Genomic DNA, 19,802 nt, shown 5'->3' with positions numbered 1-19,802 from the left:
GGTTACAAATTGCTTCGCTCTGCAGACGCAAATTCATAAGATTCTTCCTCATGACTGAGATTATCATACCCTTTCTTGGTCACACAATTTCAGGGGTATGGGTGCCTAAAACCCTACCACATGAAATTCCTCTATGTTCAGTGAAAAAAACCATAACCAAATGAACAACAACAACAAAAAAAAAAACAACAACAACAAAAAAAAAGCCCAAATAAACAGGACCAAACCCACGAATCTGAACCTTGATTAAGTTCAAAATTAAAGCCTCTAAATGTATTTGTCTGGATGCACAGAATATGTCTGACTTCCCATTGTGGTCAATAAAAGCAAAACAACAATCAGCTATTTCTAGCATAAAAGTCTTAGGGTACATTTTACTTACCTAATCAGTATCTAGTTCCACCTGGGGCCCCTTGTGGTTTTCCCCTTCAGAATGTGTCCATCTTATCTGCTGTCCTCATGTGGATATGTTGAATATCCAGATGAGGTTCAGGGGCTGAACCTCTTGGAGTCTTCAGTGACTGCAGTGGAGACTCAGGCAGTCAGTGTAATCCTAGAGGGAGTGTTCCTGTAGACTTCCATACCAGCATTCTACATTTCCAAGGAAGTTCTGAACATGGCTAACTTCAAAAGGCATAGAATCACTCTAATATCAGTCTAGCCATTAAACCAGCACCATCACATTCACTAAACCACATTCCCCAAGTGCCCCATCCATGTGTTTTCAAACACTTTCAGTGATGGTGATTCCACTAGAACTGTTCCAATTTCTAAACATCCTTTCAGTGAAGAAATTTTTCCAACTATCCAATCTAAAGTTTCCCTGGCACAATGTGAGGCCACTTCTTCTTTCCTGTCACCTTACCTTTTATGTGGAAGTCTAAGGGCTCATACAGACAAGAGAAATCTTGATTTTGAGTCTGCATCTCTAGACAGGATCTGATATTACAAAGCAGACAGTACAGGAAAGGTTCCTCACCACAATGACAGTAATGACCTCAGTCCTGGATTGAGAGGATGAATCTTGAAATCTTTTGTGCTGTTGCAAACTGCCTAAAATCCAATTGTTTGGGATCTTTCTTAACAGGGACACTGAGAGAAATTGATCCAAATGCATTGAAGGTGTAAATTTGAAGTGTTAAAATTCACTCTGAGTGTAAGAATAAAGACAATTTATTACTAAATAAGGGGATTCACGAAGAAGCTTAATGAGGTTTTGATAATCCACTTAAAGGAGTGAATCTCTCTTGCATTTTCCCTATGGACAAACCCTTAATCTTTTGTCATAAATTCACTATTGTTTTTCTTGTTTTCATAAGTTTTATAAAGCTCATGGGGTCAATGCACCAAATAATGTCCCAGTACCTGCTGCTCAGCTACACACAGTCACACTGGAGATACACTCTGTAAGAACACTGCTGATTATTTCTGAGAGTACACAAACTGCTGTCACATTGGATTGTCTCCATATTTTCAGTGATTTGATTAAAAAAAAAAGTTTTATTTACATTCTTTTCCCCCTGGAGTTACCAGCGTTTTCTGAACCTCTGACAATTCCTTAAAAGTGAATATTGCTTCTGCCCACTTGTAATCCAGAAGCAGGACCTTAATCTCAGGCCAGCATTGCAAAGAAGCAGAGTACAGACTCATTAAATGCAGGAGCTGTTCCCTTTCCCATTAGAGATTGGTGTTTAGTGCACATATCAAGAAAACACAGGACAAGGAATTATTTGTTTCTTCCTCACAAGAGGTTCTGAACCCAATTTTTCCACTTGTTCAGAATGCCCAGCTCAGCAGGTTTCCTTTTTTTTTTTGTTTTTCCCCTTCAGGAATCAGGAGACATTCAGCGCTAACTCTATCTATGTTGAATTAACGTGTGCAAAGAAAAGGCACTCTGTTTTGGGGAGACATCACCATGGGAAGCTGGGGTTTAATGGAGAATACTAATACCTCAGAAAAAAAAAGCAAAGAAAAACAAAACAAAACAAAACAAACAAAAAACCAACAAAAAAAAGGCAAAACCCCAGACAGAAATCTGAGTGTTTTTTGCCTTTTGGCAGGACAGGTCGCGGCCCGCGGCAGTGTCCCGCCGTGACGCCGCAGGGCCAGGAGAGGGAGCCGGCGGTCCCGCATCCCGGTCCCGCATCCCGGTCCCGCATCCCGGTTCCACATCCCGGTCCCACATCCCGGCCCCGCATCCCGGCCCCGCATCCGGGCCCCACAGCCCGGTCCCGCATCCCAACCCCGCATCCCGGTCCCGCATCCCGGCCCCGCATCCTGGCCCCGCATCCTGGCCCCGCATCCCGGCCCCGCATCCCGGTCCCGCATCCTGGCCCCGCATCCCGGCCCCTCATCCTGACCCCACATCCCAGCCCCACAGCCCGGTCCTGTATCCCGGCCCCGCATCATGGCCCCTCATCCCGACCCCGCATCCCGGTCCCGCATCCCGATTCTGCACCCCAGTCCCGCATCCCGACCCCTCATCTGGCCCCACAGCCCGGCCCGGCCCGCTGCCTCCCGGAGCGGGGTCCCGGCGCGGCCCCGCTGCGAGCACGGAGGGCTCGGGGGCTGCGGGAGCCTGCGGTTCGCACAGACCGTGTCCACGGAGGGGATTCAGCTGCCGACACCGTGGATGGTCTCTGGGGATGGCAGGCTGGTAGAAAGGGACAGGATCTACCTGGATGGGCAGCAGAACCATCACTGTTCACAAGCTGGACAAGCTGGTGTGTAGAGATTCACACTGGGAATGCAGAGGAGAGGGGTGAAGAGAAGAAAGAGGTCAGCAGGGATGTGCGGGGGTTGTGGACTATTTTTACCCCATCCAAGGGGTTCAAGGCCAGGGTGAATGGGACTTTGAACAACTTTGTCTAGTGGGTAGCATCCCTACCCATAGCACAGTTGGGATTAGATGATCTTAAAGGGCTCTTCTAACCCAAATCATTCTATGATTCTATGAATTTTAAGCGAAGGGTGCAGGGTGATGTGGCAGGAGACAACTTGGAATTAATGAAACAGCCTGCCTGCAGCACAGGCACATCAGTGCTGAGAGGGTGGCACATGGGGAAGCTCTCACACGCTTTGGGGAGTCAGTACAAGAAGGGCTGGGTCCAAAGTGCCTACATCTGCAGCATCAGGAGCACGCAGAGCTGTGGTTTAGCTGCACAAGCAAGTGGGGTGGCTCACATGAATGGTGTGCTGTGATGGAAGGGTACAGCCTCTTAAGCATAGGCTGGAAGGTGAGGGGGAAGATTTACTGTTTATGTGCGAGAGCAGCAGCGATGTGCAGAGTGTGATGACTGCTGAGAACCTTCTTCAAACAACTGGAAGAAGACTTAAGGTTGCAGGCCCTAGTCCTCATAGCAGATGTTATCTGATGAAGTGACAATACACTAGGCTCCTTGTTGTACTGAGGAATGCCAAATTGGACAGAGTACTCCAGGTGTGGCTTACCAAAGCTGAATAAAGGTGTAGAATCACCTCAACCTACTGGCCAGACTTTCCCTAATGCAGCCCAGGATACCATTGCTCTTTTTTTCTGCAAGGCCATATTGCTGGCTCATGTCCAATTTGGTATCCACCAGGACCCCCAGGTCTGCAGAGCTGCTTTCTAACTGGGTGGCCCAAGGCACATACTGGTACATGGGGTTGTCTTTCCTCAGGTGCAGGGCTTCTCCTAGCTGAATTTCAGGAGGATCCTGTCAGCCCATTTCTTCAGCCTGTTGGGGTCCCTCTGGATAGCAACACAACTCCCTGGTGTGTCGGCAGACAGTGCTGATAGAACATTCAATCTGCTGTATTTGACCCTCCTTTGGGGAGGGACTGGGTGATCTCCAGAGGTGCCTTCCAACTTCTGTGATACTGTAATTCCGTTCTACTCAGCAGTTTTCATACCCTAAGTAAATTACCACAATGAATAAACAAGGGAGAAAAAAAGTGCTAGTATGAGTGCAACACTGCATGAGTACAATCAATATTCATCAAATAGAAAAAGCAAGAAATCAATAAGGTAAAAATTAAACAGCAAAAGAAAAAGAAATCTTCTCTTTCAGCAAACAGGAACAACTGGTATCCACTGCCACAGACCATGGATTCTTTCTTGTTCTGTGCATACTTTCAGCTAATGGATCCACATATACAGCAGGGAGAGTTAAGGCTGCAGAGACAGTCATTTCAGAGTTGTTAGGTGAGTTGCCTTCAAAATCTGACATTGTTTCCATATAGTGACTTTCCCTTTATGTGCATAATATTCACCTAACATATATATGTAAATGAATATCTATAAATACACATATACATTTATACATATATTTGCACTCTCTCCTGGGAAGTGTAAATATGTCCTCAGGGCTGAACAGTGGATATTAATAAATTGCCATTGCTCTCTCTGTGAGAACAAACATCTAGGGAATCAGCAGGAAATAGCTAAGTCAGATATTTCAGCATTAGTATGTACATAGTACGTAGATACTCTCCTTACAATTTTTTTGTTAAGACAAAAAGTGCTGATGAAGTTCAGGACTTGTCTTCTTCACAAGATGAGATCTGGTTGTTCTTTGCATGTTTGTAAGGAGGTTAGACACATAACAGTTTCACAAAGGAAAGTGGGGTAGTGTGGATCTGTCTGGGTCCATTAACTCTGGTGCTCTTCCAGCTGCCTCTGGGACAATAACAGGGTAGAGAGATGGTGGGTGGTGTGGAGTTCCCTTCATCCACAGCTCTGGGGACCCTCTGGCCGCCTCTAGGACCATGATGTGATACAGAATGGAGATATGTGTGTTTCCTGAAGCTTAGGTTGATCCTAGCACAAGATCTCTGCAGTGCTCTCCAGCTGAGTGGTGGAGGAGGGACAGGACTGACAAGTGCCATGATCTGCTTGTGGCTCTGTCTGGGGCTGTGGCTGTCAAAGACAGCAGAGTCAACATATGGAGCAGCCACCCTCTGTCAATATGAGAAACCCTTTCCACCTTGGAAATCCAAGGCTTTCCCAGCCTCACACCAGGACTGTCCAGCCCATATTTCCCTGTCAGTTACAAGAGCCTCATCCTGGGCCTGTCATGTCACCAGCCCCACTCTAACAAGGGCCAACACAAGCATTCTGCCCACTGTGACATGCCACTACACTATTAGGGCTTGGTTCCAGGAGCTCATCTGGGGGCCTTGTCCAGGCAGGGAGAATGATTCCCATGACTGTGGGAAGCTTCCAGACCCGTAAGATGATATCAGGGTGCCCATTTGTCTTGTAGAACACTGACAACTCTCTGACTGAGTGGCACGGGAGAGAGGAGACAGGAGCGGGCTATGGTCTGGTCACATCCCTGTCTGTCTGTCTGCAGTATACAAGAGAAGCAACGAAGGAGCAGCCTTCCTCCATTGCCACAGGCAGACCTTGCTTTCCTACCCTCTCCAGTCCTCCCTGTCTTCTCCTTTCAGGCTTCTTTCACCTGTGTCCTCCATGGCCATACTGGACTGGTGCAGGTCTTTTAGTGCCCATCTCAGGCAGACCAAAATTCTTCTCCCTCTGACATGGCTGAAGCAGCACCAGGGCCGATGCCCAGAGTTAGTGCTCTGTCACTGAGACACAGCTATTATCTTCCTCCATTCAAGCAAGACAAAACAAATAAAAATAATAGTAACCAAACAAAATTGACTGGTAATGCTGGGGAGGAAAATTAAATAGCTGTACAAGCAATTTAAAGAACAGCAACTCAGCAAAGGTTAAAGGGAATTAAAAGCTGCAGGTCTTACCCACTACATAATTTTAAAATTCTCTGTGGCAATTCATACTGAGATGTGTGAGTATAAGTGTTAATTCTGGAAGAAAAATGCTTGTTGAGTTGAATAGACGTAATATTTCACAGCTTTGGAATTGAACATGTCTAATGCCAAATATGGAACCCATGAGTGGTTGACAAGTTTCAAGATGTTTCAGCTTGAACTGCAGGACTTGTGTCTTTCTTTCTGACAAATGATTCTTCCAGGAACTGTCCTGTGCCACAGTGTTTGGTTAGGCACTAGAACAAAATCCTTAAATTAGCATCCCTATGCTTCGTTCACCACAGGCCATTACAGCCTCTTTAATTGGCAAGACCAGAGACAGTGGGCCCAAACTGAAACACAGAAGCCTCTGTCTAAACATCAGCAAGCAAGTTGTTACTGTGAGGGTGACCCAGCATGGGCACAGCTGCCCAGGCAGGTTGTGGAGTCTCTCTACTCTGAGATACTCAAAAGCCATCAAGATGCAGTTCAGAGCAACTGGCTTCAGATGGTCCTGCTTGAGCAGGAGGGTTGGACCAGATGCCCTCTAGGAGTTCTTTCCAACTTCAACCATGCTGTGATTCTGTGATATATATGTATACTGTAGATTATAACAACCAGAAACTTTCCATTATACATCCCTATACAATTTCCTGAAACTTTTAACAGCTTACATGAACAATTTCCATGCTTTGCCTTAAGATGGAAAATGTTTTCTAAAGTATTTCAGTTATTTTTAAACACAGTTATGCAAACATGTAACTACAGTGCAGTGGTTTTTTATGAGAGGGGAAATGGAGGAAGTAGTGTTAGGAAAATGTTAGCAGTCTTTTTCACCTACATTAACTTCCATGTTGTATTCTCTTATGAGGCTATGGCAGCAACATTAGCACAGCACGTAAAGGAGTGGTTCCTTGGAATAGAGGAAGGTAACAGGTATGGCAGAGGCTTGATCCCCAAAATTGAAGCAGGGGGTCAGGCATCTCAAGAAGTAGGACCTAGAGGTAATGTGTAGTGGTAGGGTTGGAGCATGGTCTTGGGTGCTCCTTCCTATCCTGAATTTCAGCTCTGATGAACAGGTTGCACTCCCACAACATGACTCATGTCAAGGAGAGAGGGTACAACCCCCGTTTTCACAGTGAGACTGGCTCTGTCCTGCACTCCAATATCAAAGCACTTCTCATAGTCTCTTTATGGAGAAAGCTTTGGTGCTGGAAGCGTTGCCTTCACTTTTGACTAAAAGCTGGTAACAGCACAAGGACTATGTCTTATGTTGTCTTGGTGTGCTCTCTGCTCCAGTATGCCTAAATCATAAGCAATTAAAATACTTTGGCTTGTTAATGATCTTTAAAGGTATTCTGAAGATGACAGCTGCATCGTGTGGGATTTCTGTTGGCCTTGAGCACTCCTGGTGTGTGCCAGGATTGTTCCTGAGTCATCCTTGCCCTGCAGTCACACGGCATTTCCGAGCACTTCCCAAAAGCAGGACCCACAGTGCCCCTGGGCACATGAGAAGTGTTGCAGAGATAGGGATGGGAAGGGAAAAAAAGGAAAGTAGTAGCTTGGAGGAAGGATAAATGCAGTGATGCAAGAGCAGCAGCTGCCCAAAAGCAGAAGAGCAGGAAGATGCAAGCAACAGAACAGAGGGCAGAGCTACAAAAGTTCAGAGAGATCAAGCCAAAAGACACAAGCAATAGAGACAGGAAAGTCTGTAAGCAGTAGACATTCTTGTTCAGATCCTGCAGAGTTGAGGTGAGTTGTCCCTTGCTGTAGGACAGCCACCCACTAGAGCTGGTCTATCACTGCCTTCCCTCCTGGGCAGGAGAGAAGAAAAAAGGAAAGGCTCAGATTGTGATGAGGACAGGGAGAGATCACCAGTGACTGGCACAGGCAAAACAGACTCTTCTTGGGGGAAAATTAATTTTGTAACAAAAAAATCAAAGTAGTATAATGAGAAATGAAACAAAATTTGAAAACACCTTCCCCAAAACTCTCCCCTTTCACCAGGCTCATCTTTACTCCTGGTTTCTCTACCTCTTTTTCTCCAGTGGCACAGGAGAAAGAGGATGGGGCATGTGGTAAATTCATGACATATCTCTGCTGTCCCTTCCTCTTGTTGGGTCACTCCCATGGGAGAAAGTCCACAAACTTCTCCTGTCCTTTGCACAGGAGGCAGCTCTCTGTGAACAGCTCCAGCACGAGTTCCTTCCACGGGATGCACTCCTCCGGAACAGCCGGCTCCAGCATGGGTCCCTCATGGGGTCCTGCCTACTCAGGAGTGGGCTCCACTCTCCACAAGGCCACAGGTGCTTCCAGGAGCCTTCTCCAGCATGAGATTCCCATGGGGTCACAGATTCCTTTGGGCATTCCCCTGCTCCAGTCTGAGGTTCTGCCAAGGCTGCAGGTGGATCTCTGCTCCATTGTGGAGCTCCATGGGCTGCAGGGGCACAGGTGCCTCGTCATGGTTTGTACCATGGGCTGCAGGGGAGTCTCTGCTTCAGTGTCTGGAGGACCTCCTACCCCTCCTTCTGCATTGATCTTGCTGTCTGTAGGTCTGTTCCTGTCACATATTTTCACTTTTCTTTCTGCTGTTGTTGCGCATTTTTTTTCCTCCCTTCTCGACTATGTGTTGTGGTTTGGGACTGGTATTCTCCAGTTTAGTAATCCTGCTAAAACCACACCACTACTCACTCCCCCTTCCCTTCCCCATTCCTGCTCTGGCAAGATGGAATTGAAAATTGGTAGCACAAAAGTAGAAAGTAACAGCTTGAGATAATAACTATTAACTGGAAACAACTATGAGATAAGAGAACAAACAGTAACAACCAAAATATTACTAACAAGAGGTATGAGGCAGAGAAATTGTTTATATGGAAAGCTGGCAGCAAATACTGAGCATCTCATCCCCACTACCTTTTCTCCCCCTGGAAAAGGATACTCTTCTTCTTGGAAGGGAGAGAGTCTCTTTACCCATCCCTGGCAATGGGTGAGATGGTATTGAAATAATCAGTGTCTGGTCATGTCCCCTCAGCCACGTTTCTTCTCAGCTATTGTAAACAATTAACCCTGTCCTTGGTAACCAGAACCCCGTGTCCCCAGGGGTGCCACCACTGTTGCTGATGGGCTCAGCCTTGGCGAGAGGTGGGCCTACCTCAGAGCCAGATGCCATTGGCTCTGTTCAACACAGGGGAAACTTCTGGGCAGTTTCTGATAGAAGCTACCCCTGTAGCCCCTCTCAAAAGTCTTGCTATGCAAACCCAATACAAATGAACATAAATTTCCTGATATTAAATAATTCTCAATTGTTTTGGTATTCTGGATATGGCTGAAAAACTGTGTTAATTTGCTGCAGTATTAATCACTGCCACAATATATTCTGTCAAAGATAATAGAATGATGCTCCTGAAGTTTCAGAAGTGGCAGGTAAAGTTATCTTCTAATCTCTGGTGATGCCAAAGGGCAGCATTTGGCCTTGTTGTAGAGTACTGTCTCATGACCCAGGGTATTTCAGATAGTTTATGTAAATTTCCAAGTGTACAAGTTGGGAAGTGTATACTTAAAGTTAGGAAATGTCAATATACCCTCAAGAGCACTATTTTCTGTTTACACATTCATATGCTCTGTTACAATGCCAAAGACCCACAATGCTAGTTCTCCTGCATGTCTTATGCAGTAAATTGCTTGGTTCCGTGGCACAGTAAAATGAGATGCTGTAGCTAAGTGGTTAAGGAAAAGTGCAATATATCCAGCAATGTCAGCGTGTGCCCTTGCTCTCTATGAGTTCTTGTTATGAGCGTTAGCTTCTTTTTACCTAACTGAAGCAGCTAGGAAAAGCTTTCTTCATTTCAGCTGGGGAATCAAAGAACACTGAATTTTTTGTTAGCCACATTGTTTTTTACCTGCCAGTGGCTACTGAAATTGGAAATATTATGCATCATAACACAGCAGGCCATATAGCCCTAGGTGAACATACAGCCACCACTGGGAGTCTGTGTATTGATTTTATTACCAGGCTGTCTTGAAGAGCTGGTCTTATATCTGTCAGCTCCCAGGGACAGGGTGATAATGATTTGAACTTTGTGGGTTTCTTATTAAAAGCCTGTGGCACTGAGAATGTCTTTTTGCATTTAATTGATATTTTATAAAATTTCTTCCATCAAGTATTGCTGTTTTGTCTTATTGAATTGGCTACTGATGTAATCACACAGTTACAAATGCTAAAACCAAAATGTGTGGTGGTATTTTCAGTACTGTGTGTATTGAGAGCTCTGGTATCTGGTAGCATTCATCACAGATATCAGTGAAAATTTCTTTGATCTGTCAATACTAATAAATAAAACAAGGCCACAGACCACTCTCATAGTCTTAGGGCCCAAGGGTCTTATGGGCATCCTCTGACCCCTGTAACATCTCTGAAGTTTTAAAAAATATTATTATTATTATTATTATTATTATTATTATTATTATTATTATTATCTTTTTTTTGCTTGTAGGTTGTGAAAGGACATGAAGACTGTTATCTACCATAGTAATGTTTTTATAGCATGAAGCTGTGGGAACGTGCTGCATGAAGTGTCTTGTGGCAAGAGGAGTGTTTGAGGGTACAGCACTGACTGCTGCAAAGTTAAGTGTAGGGTGGGGGACACCCAAACCACTACATTCTTCTTCATGTGTCCTTTTGAGAATAGTCCTGGAACAAGTTATCCCCTGAACTGTGCCCAGTCATTGTCTTGGAGAACTCTTGACTGGGAAAGGCAAAAACCCTGCCAGGGAATATGCTAGCAATTATGCACTGCACAAGGCTGGTGGTCTCATCCAGTGCTCAACTTCACTGTCTGTCACTTTTTCCTTTAACAGCACTGATATGTCCTGTGCTTTGTAGAATGTCTTCCAGAAATATTATGGGATTAGGTTATAAACAATTCTCTTACCTCCAATTCTTCCCAGTACCCCATATTTTTGCACTGCTTTCTCCAGAGCAAGACCATGTCAGCATTGCTACTTCAGCTCAGTCAGTGGTGTACTTGCTCTCTGTTAATGGCTATTATTATGTTGGCCCTTTTTCCCTTTAACAGCTCAGCTGTCCTTGGAGGCATTTCTCTAGCTCTGTTTCCCTCAAGCATGACTTCTGCAAACTGGACTATTTTTTCCCAGAGACAATCCTAAATTCAATTAGGGAATATCTAATGTCTATAAAGTTAAACCTATTGTTTCCAGTTCTGAATATGTGTTCATTCTTTATTCAGATTTTCAAATTTCTGGATAAAATGAAAGAAAACAACAAAGCAAAGCAAAAATACTCTAGTAGTTCTCATTTCTTATGTAGTCATGGTATAACACTTTGTAAAACGAATGGGTAACTAGACTTCAGAATGCTTCTACCCTTTACTGTAAGGGTCTTCACAGAACAGCTGTGATAGAAATGTTTACTATAACCATCAAATGCAATATCTATTTACTAATTCTAGTGATAAGATACAAAAATGTGATGATATTTTGCAAGAAACGTGGAATCAATAGTAATTGGTTTAACTACAATAGTCCAATAATGCCTTTATCTACTTATTAAAGGCTTATGCAGATTTAAGTAAATACAGTTTGCCACCTTTATACACAAATACATACGTCATTAGGAAAAATAATGTTTCCAGTGTAAATAGACTTAAAAAAAGTAAGGAAAATATCTGTAAAGGATGATTTCTCTGAAAGTATAGTAGTTATTGATGGTATGACCTCTTTTGTAAAATTAGGAATACGAATTAGGAATAAGAATTAAGAATAGAATTTAGAATGTGTAAGATTAGATTTATGGGATTGGAGTTTTTATATTCTGCATTTATATGTCTTCTACATATATGATGCTAAGTTTTCCTGCATTTTTCCATGAGATAGTACTGTTATGTCAATGACAAGGGCAAACATTTAGGTATAGGTAGTAAGAATGAAATCCAGAGGTCTCCTCATAAATAACCATGCTGTGACCTAAGGCACCAAGCTGATTCAGTAAGAAATTGATTAGTTGATATTTCTGTAGTCTCATTCTGTCTGGAGTTATAAAAAATCCTGCTCAGCTGCTCCATGCTTCAGGCATTTCTTGCAACAACAATTCATTCTCATATCTCTTATCTTCCTAAAGGTAGGATAGTTAGAAAAAAATTACTTCAATTTAAAATTTTTCCCATGACCTTGTGCTATTTTTCCCTTCTGGTTTTGCTGTCTGAGTTATGACTTTGGTTGCCTGTACAAAAAAAAGAGAAAACCCATTGTTTTGCTTAAAATTGAATAAAATTTTCTGCTTCTTTTTACTTGCCTTTCTATTTAGGAACCCTGGGGAAACTCTAAAGCTAATTTTTGACCATAACAACAAAAATCCTGCTTTTTACTGTAATAAAGCATGGGATTATCTTAGGAACTCAAAACTCTGAGGATTTAGTCTTTAAGACTAAGCACTGATTATTACTAAAACTCAAGATAAAAACAATTCTGGTGATTTAAAATAAGCTCTGCCCTTCCAGAGCTGCAGAATAAGACCATTAAGCTGAATATTAGCTAATAGGAATGACTATGGTTTTGCATATATAGAATTATTTAGTTTATCTTTTGAGATGTCTTCATCTTGATAAAAGAAACTGCAATTAGTGTCTCAGAAAACTTCACAGATAAGCTCCCTTGCTGGCCTCACACACTAATTGTGGTTTCCTTATCCTGTATGCTCTCTTTATATTTCACTGACTCACTCCAAGCCTGTCTTTACATATCAGGCTTTTCTGCTTCAGCATACTCCAGGATTCTGCCCACTGGAGAGACTGAGCTGGAGAACAGCTAAATGTGCATCCTTCTGATGTCAAATGTAAACGGGAATGGTCTTGACTTGTTTATTCTTAACAAGTCTTGACAGTGGCCTCTTGAAAAAAGACAAGGTTTTCTTAGTAAATGTGTTAGTGAAAAACTTGTTTTGATTGACATCAGCGACAATACCCCGAAGGGATATCATACTGTAATGGAGCTCTTGCCTTCTTCTCACACAGAGCAGGAGTAATGTGTGCTGGGGCACCTGAGTGGATGCTCCTCTCTTTCTAAATAACTTCAGGGAGGGGGGAGTGGTTGGGGGGTGGGTTGCTGTTTCTTTTTTTTTTTCCTAGAAAGCACAAATGTTGTTAAAACCTGCTTTGGAGAGAATCATGTGAGATGCTAGAAAATATGTAATTGAGATAGTTCTGTCATCTACATGTTTGTCTTTTGCTTCTTTAAATAAAGCACAATTCCTGCTGTTGCAGGTTTATCTTTTGCAATATACATCAGCTAGTTGCTTATTCTTGCAGTGTGTTGTATCAATACACCATCAAAAGTGACAGTTGTGTGAATCAGTCACAATACATGTAGTAATAATTGTAATATTGTCTCTGTTAGAATGTGTCCAGGACATGGCTGCAGCATCTCTTCTAAAAAAATTATCAAACATGAAATGCTTATTACTAATAAACCACTGCACATTCGTATAGCACATGTATATGCTACACAGACATGTATTTATAGTAACATGCTGTAATTATGGCAAAAGGTCTGTCAGCATTTCCAGGGCAAACATCCTTTTCAGGATTTATTATACATCTGTAATCTTCCTATAGGTTAGAACTCAGATAGAATTTGGCAAATGAGGCCTCAGCCTGGACAGCAAACCTTCTATAGATTTCTTTTTTAAAGTATCGCTTCATAATGTATACAAACACTGACAGATGTTTTCAAAGTTTTTATTTGTGATGCTGTAATTAAAAAACAGGACAGGTTTGAGAAGAAATTTGCTTCACAGAAGTACCTAAGTTAAAAAAAGAAAAAAAAAGGAGAAAATAAATTTATGATTCTCCTTGTCCAGCACAGTTTACTTTTTCCAGTGTTCCAGGGTTTGTTTGTTTGTTTGTTTTTCCTTTTGATAGCGAGGAAATATCATGTCTATTCTTTTATTCTTTGATTGTTGCAGGCTTCCAGGAGTCTGAGAACTGCAAGAACTGGTGTACTGAAATCCTTGGTGATACTGGAATTGCACATGAGATAAAGTTTCATGAACACTCAACACTCTGCAGATATGGTAGGGAATATGACATGTCCTTGTTGGAGCTTGGACTTAAATGATCAGATTCTTTTTTATTCTTGTGTTCCACCATAGCTGGTGGAAAGGCCCTTATTCAGATGGACATGGCCTGTGAAAGAATTTGGCTGTGAAAGATGGGGTGCCTTCCACCTTTTAAGCAGGTTTTATCCAGAGCAAACCTTCCTTCAGCTCTTTCTATCCTCCTCACAGATCCCCTACTGCCCTCTGCTCCTCACCTTGTTGCTCCAGTTCAAGGTTGTAGGGCTACTTGAAGATGGTTTTATTCTCACTTTCTTTTCCCACTTTTAGACTTAGTTGGGATTTTGAGGACTATTTACTAGAATTAACAAAAAAAAAAAAAAAGTCTGTTGCAATTAAGTTCTAGATACGAAAAAGGGAGATGAATGGAGAATATTGCAGAAGAACGACCTGGAGAAGAGAAAGCTTCAGAGAGGTTTTATTGCAGCCTTTCAGTATATAAAAGGTCCTAATAAGAAAGATGAAGAAGGACTTTTGCTGTGGCCTGTAGTGACAGGATAAGAGACAGTGTATATTCAGATTAAAAGCCAGTAGGGTTAGCTTGGACAAAAGAAAGAAATTCTTTACCCTGAGGAGGTGAGGCAGTGGAACAGAGAAGCTGTGGATGCCTCATCCCTGGAAATATTCAAGGCAGGGAGTTGAACTAGATGATCTTCAAAAGTCCCTTGCAGACCAAACTATTCTATGATTCCAAAATGAAGAAAATCACAATTTTCATTTTAAAATGGTCAAAATGAAAGATTCTGCTAATTAAATCTCTAAGTGGGGAAAAAAAAAAGATCACATCAAGTTCCTCAAATATCTTTGTTTCAATAAGAAAAGAATTCCAACTAAAACCATAAAACCAATAGGATAAATTACATTATGTTCCTACTCAGCGTAGTTGAAGTTTGAACCCAATGAGCTTCAACCAAATGCTAATTTTATTCTCAATGTCAATCAAAAGATCTAAAAATATGTAAATAAAGATAACATAAAATTACAAGTGGGTATTGGCAGGCTGACCTAAAAGTATACTCAAGATTTCTATCCTCTTTACATACAATTATGTATACAGAGAGAATCATGATATCAGAGAGGTCATACTTTAAACTGGAGTTGTGTGCAAAAAAGAGCCTTTGAGACTGGCTTGTTATTATCATTTTTGGTATTGATGGCAACTGATGGTTTAAAACCAATTGTCCAGAAGCAGCCAGGCTTTGTGGAATGTCGGCATGATGAATACCTGAAACACTAGTGCACAATTTAAAAATTATGTGATTTTAACCAAAATATATATATATACAGAGTTAAATAGATGTAAAAAAAAAAAAATCTTACAAATCATTCTTTGTATAGCCATGTTATATATGAATGTAATAATAATTAAGTTTAATAGAAAAGGTAGGGTAGAAAGCACTAATGTCCTCTTGTACTACAAACCTTTTTGAATGGAAGGTTTTCCTGCCATATAGCATGAGAATTCTAGGACTAATGCCTTTTAACTAAAATCAACACCACAAATTTGCTCTGATTAGCTCAAGAAGAACAAAGCCCAGCTATGTTCTTGAGATTATAATCAAAGTTGCAGGTGCTTTCTTTGAAAATGTAGGAATGAACAAAACCACAAACAAACACACATTATTTATTATCCATACAATAGAGCTGTTTGTCAAGTGTGTTTCATGGTGATTAGTCTCCATACTCCAAGATCTGGTATGTTCATTTATGCAGTCATTATGAGTGGAGAAAGGCAAACTACCCTGACATTAAAAGCTGACCTTTCAGTTATTTTCCTCAAATCTGAACTGTGCATTTGTCAGCCATAGTGTGTGAACCAATTCCTTTGTATCTATACTAAGGTGCAGCAAGCCTTCAGTTTGGAAAAATTAAGGTGAATAAAGGTCATCAAATCTCTTTATCTGTTTGTAGCCAAGAAAATTGCTGAAAGCAAGAACGTATGCTGCAGGCACATTGGTGATTTTTCACAATGCCACTGACTAGTACCTTCAAATTTGGAGCAGTTATAGATCATGGACCAGAATGCACACACAAGCACACACATAAAGAAAGTTAAAAAAAAAAAAAAGAAAATTCAGATTTCAAGTGAGACTATTCCCTCACAGGACACCCAATGATTGAGGATTTGGTTTTGTTTGCCAATTCATCATTTTAGTCTTTTGGAGTTTCTTATTTTATAATCTCTTCCTAGTCTTGCTTTATTTTTATACTTTATTATTATTGTATTTATGTATAGCTAAGCTGTATAAAGATACCCATAGGAAAGTCATAGGTACACATAAAACTAATTAGATTTACAATTCCACATTATGGCCAGCAAACAGCATAGTAATAATCCCACGGAGAGAACAAATTAACTCTGCTAGCTATGTTTTCTTTTTCACCTTCAAGAAATAAAATCTGAACTTGCCCAAATGCTTTATCATATAAATAATTCTTCAAAGATGCTCAGAAGGTCATGATGTTTGACTGGGTAGTCTGTTTCTTTTTTTCATAAAGAAAATAATTAAACATATCTTTAGTTTTTGTGTATGTTATGTGTTCCAGAAGGTATGACCTTGTCAGCTATCAATACTCAAATATCTCTGATGTCACTACTATTTCTCACATTCCAACTGAGAAAATAGTCACCTATTTATTAATTGGTTGAATCATTATCAATAATTACAGTAGTGATTATTTTGCCTGTTAGCCTCTACAAGACAATAGGTGATGAATAATTACATATTGCAACTGGGAATGGGTGACCAAAAGCTAATGTTCTATGTCAAAGTACAGGGCAAAAAAATTTATTTCTCTCCATCTAATAATAATGTCATGCTATAGTTCCAGATAAGCTCCTGGGTAAAGGGATCATAATTTGTTTTGTTCATCAGAGAAACAGGGCCCTGATCTAGTTGACCTCTATATCCCAAATTTACACCATCTTGTTTTGAGATCTAAGTGTCTTGCATCTCTTGAAAGCATAATGTCCTTCCAATGGGGTGTGCCTCCCATTTTCTATCCCAGAATAGGCAGACAGGCACAGGTATCTGCAGAATGTAATTCAGACTTAAGATGTGTCCAAATACCAACATTTTTGTCAATTACTATTTTGCACAAGGTGTTGTGAGTTAGAAAGAGGAGTCTGTTTTCTTCAATGTAAATGTTACTACTAGTGAGAAAATATATATGTGCTATGGAAAGCAATGTAACTAGTTTTCCTTTTTTTCATGGTGGTTTAAGATCTAGCAGAATTATTGTGTCTTCCTATAATTTGTCAAATGAGCACTTGAGAACAAAGAATTGTCATTTAAGGCAAAAGTACTTCTTCATTGACCCAGGCCTTTCTTTTTGATTCAAAACATTGGTGGCAATTTCGAGAGACAAAATTTGCCAAGGTTAATAAGAAAAAGTGATAGCCAACACTGAACTCTGTTTCTGCTTGCATGGATGGACTGCTATCCAACCGCAGCTTGAATACGATTAAAAACATAATTTGACTTTGAAATCCAAATGTATCTAACACCTTTCTCCCTAGAGGATCAAACCAGATGTGCCTTGTTTTTATCCTGCTGGCAGCTAAACATAATTTCCTAGGTAGACATCCACAGAAATCCTGTGATATCTTAAAAAGTAGATTTAATCAGGGTAAACACATCTCTAAAGCATTAGACCAATGAAATTTTAAGCCCCATCTCACAAAGTTATATTTCACAAAAGTGGAAAGCAGTTTTTATTCCTTTTTGCTGCAAATTTTGTGAACATATGGTGTAATGTGGAAACATGGATAGTCAGAACAGTTAGCAGTTGCTGTGGTACTGCTGGCTTATTTCCACTTTACAAATTCATACGAAGCTAAAATATCACGCTGGTGACATATGCTTACCGGCTCTCCATTTACTGCCTGCAGCTATGGGCTCCTGTATTCTAATGGTAATTCTACAATCTGTTCACTGACAGCTCAGGGGGCCAGATGATATGCACACTACTGACAGGGACATCACTTTCATGAAACATTTACTTCTCTGCACCTGAATATTGGAGTAATCATATAGAGAGTCGACACACCATGAAATAGAGTTAGACTGAAGATTCTGAGAAGAAAATAGCAGACTGTCACTCAAAATAAAGTTCATTTTATACCCAGCAGAGCTAGGTTAAAAGGCATTTCCATACACTGAAAATGCTTTCCATCCTTAAAGCTGCAGTTTAAAAGAAAAATGTTTCCCCTGTATTTTTCTTCAGTGGCTCCAAGGATAATTGCACTCCAAGACTTGCATTTGGGAATGAAGTCAGAATTGCAGTGGGTGGATGGGCACTGAAAATTCAACCCTGCCACCTTGTCAAGAGCACTACTAAGCCACCGCAGGGCAACTTCATTTTATCTGCTGCCAGGTTGGCTGTGAGGTTTTGAACACATGAAGCCCATTTGCACGAAGCCGTCCCTCAGATCAGATCCTCCCATCTGACTGAGGCATGGCACAGGTGCAGCTGAGCTTTCCCTGGTGGATCAGTCCCAGAGAAATGCACAGCCAGCATGGGATTAGGTGGCTGGTGCTGGGGAGGCACCTCCATGAGCAGCCAGAGGAGCCAAAGGACTTGCTGCGGGGTTGGGATCAGCTGCTCAGAGTGAGAACTTCTGGACTGCTCCTGAGCAGGTACAGGCAGGGTTGATAAGAAGTATATTCAGGTGAGACTTGGCAAAATGCATAATGCATTGCACAAATGCTACATTTTACAGAAAAGGAAATTATAAATTCCAAGGCAAAAGGTTAATTTAAATATGCAAAAAAATTGCAGAAATACCTAAAAGGCCAGATAATATCTTTTCCCTTTGTCATTCCCACCAGAAGACAACAACCAATTATCTCATATTATGAAAGAGGAATAGAGCAGTAAAATAAAACAAAGATTATTCCCTTGCTAATATCAATAGGTCAAGGATAAATGCATAATGTGTGAGCCAGCAGTTGGTAAGCATGGAAATCACCTTTCCAGCACCCATATGACATGTGAATAGAAATACAGCATTGACATTAATGTATTTTCTATGTCTTGGCCCTTGTGAAAGTAATTATGAGCAGAGAAGTAGAGAAGAAATTTAAACATTACTAGGCAGATGGAAGTAAAGTTAAAGGCTGGACTGGAAGACACAGAATGAAATACTATCTGAAAAAAAAAACAATCATGAGGAAAAAAGCTAGTATGAAATCTTTCTACGTTAATGTACCACTAAACATGAAACGTCATATGAATTTAGAAGGAAAACACACAGAAACAAATGGAGATTGCTGAGAAGTAAAGCTTGTGATTGCCACTGCTGGTTACCAAGAATACTCCCTCTCAGTCCCCTGTGATGGTCCATTGAAAATCTGATTTTGGCTCCAGTGAGGAAAACTGTCTTGATTATGTTCTGTTGGAATTATCATACACTAGAACAATGAAGTCTGGTCAGACATCATCAAAACAATGTCTTATCAAATATCCTTGTATGTGACATGAATCTTCATGGATACTTCTCTAATAACTGCTCCTGTAGTTATTTCAACCCTTTTCCAAATTCTGATTCTCTGTATTCTTAGTAGACAGGTTGCACAAAGCAGAGTCCATGCTATTAATGTCAAGTTATAAAGATTTTTTTATATAATACCTGGTGCTCTTAAGGACTTTTCTCACAATACCTCATAATAAACTCACATATGCTCCTTGTAACCAAGGAAAGGCTACCTGTGATTGGTGTTTTGGGATTTTTTTAGGGGATCTTTCAGCTTGTTTCAGAATGACAACTGTCATTGTACTATTTTGGAATTATTACAGGGATCACATATCCTTGAGATATCCTGTGTTCAAGATTTAAACAGCTTTCGTTTGTGTTGCAAAGACATAGCACAAGCAATGTACTTTGGGTACGGTGATTAAAACTTTTTTCACCAAAATA

This window comes from Lonchura striata, chromosome 3, assembly GCF_050655825.1.
Source record: "Lonchura striata isolate lonStrDom1 chromosome 3, ASM5065582v1, whole genome shotgun sequence".
In the NCBI taxonomy this organism is placed as follows: domain Eukaryota; kingdom Metazoa; phylum Chordata; class Aves; order Passeriformes; family Estrildidae; genus Lonchura; species Lonchura striata.
The sequence above is the reverse complement of the archived record's forward strand: the minus strand, read 5'-3'. Positions refer to the sequence as shown.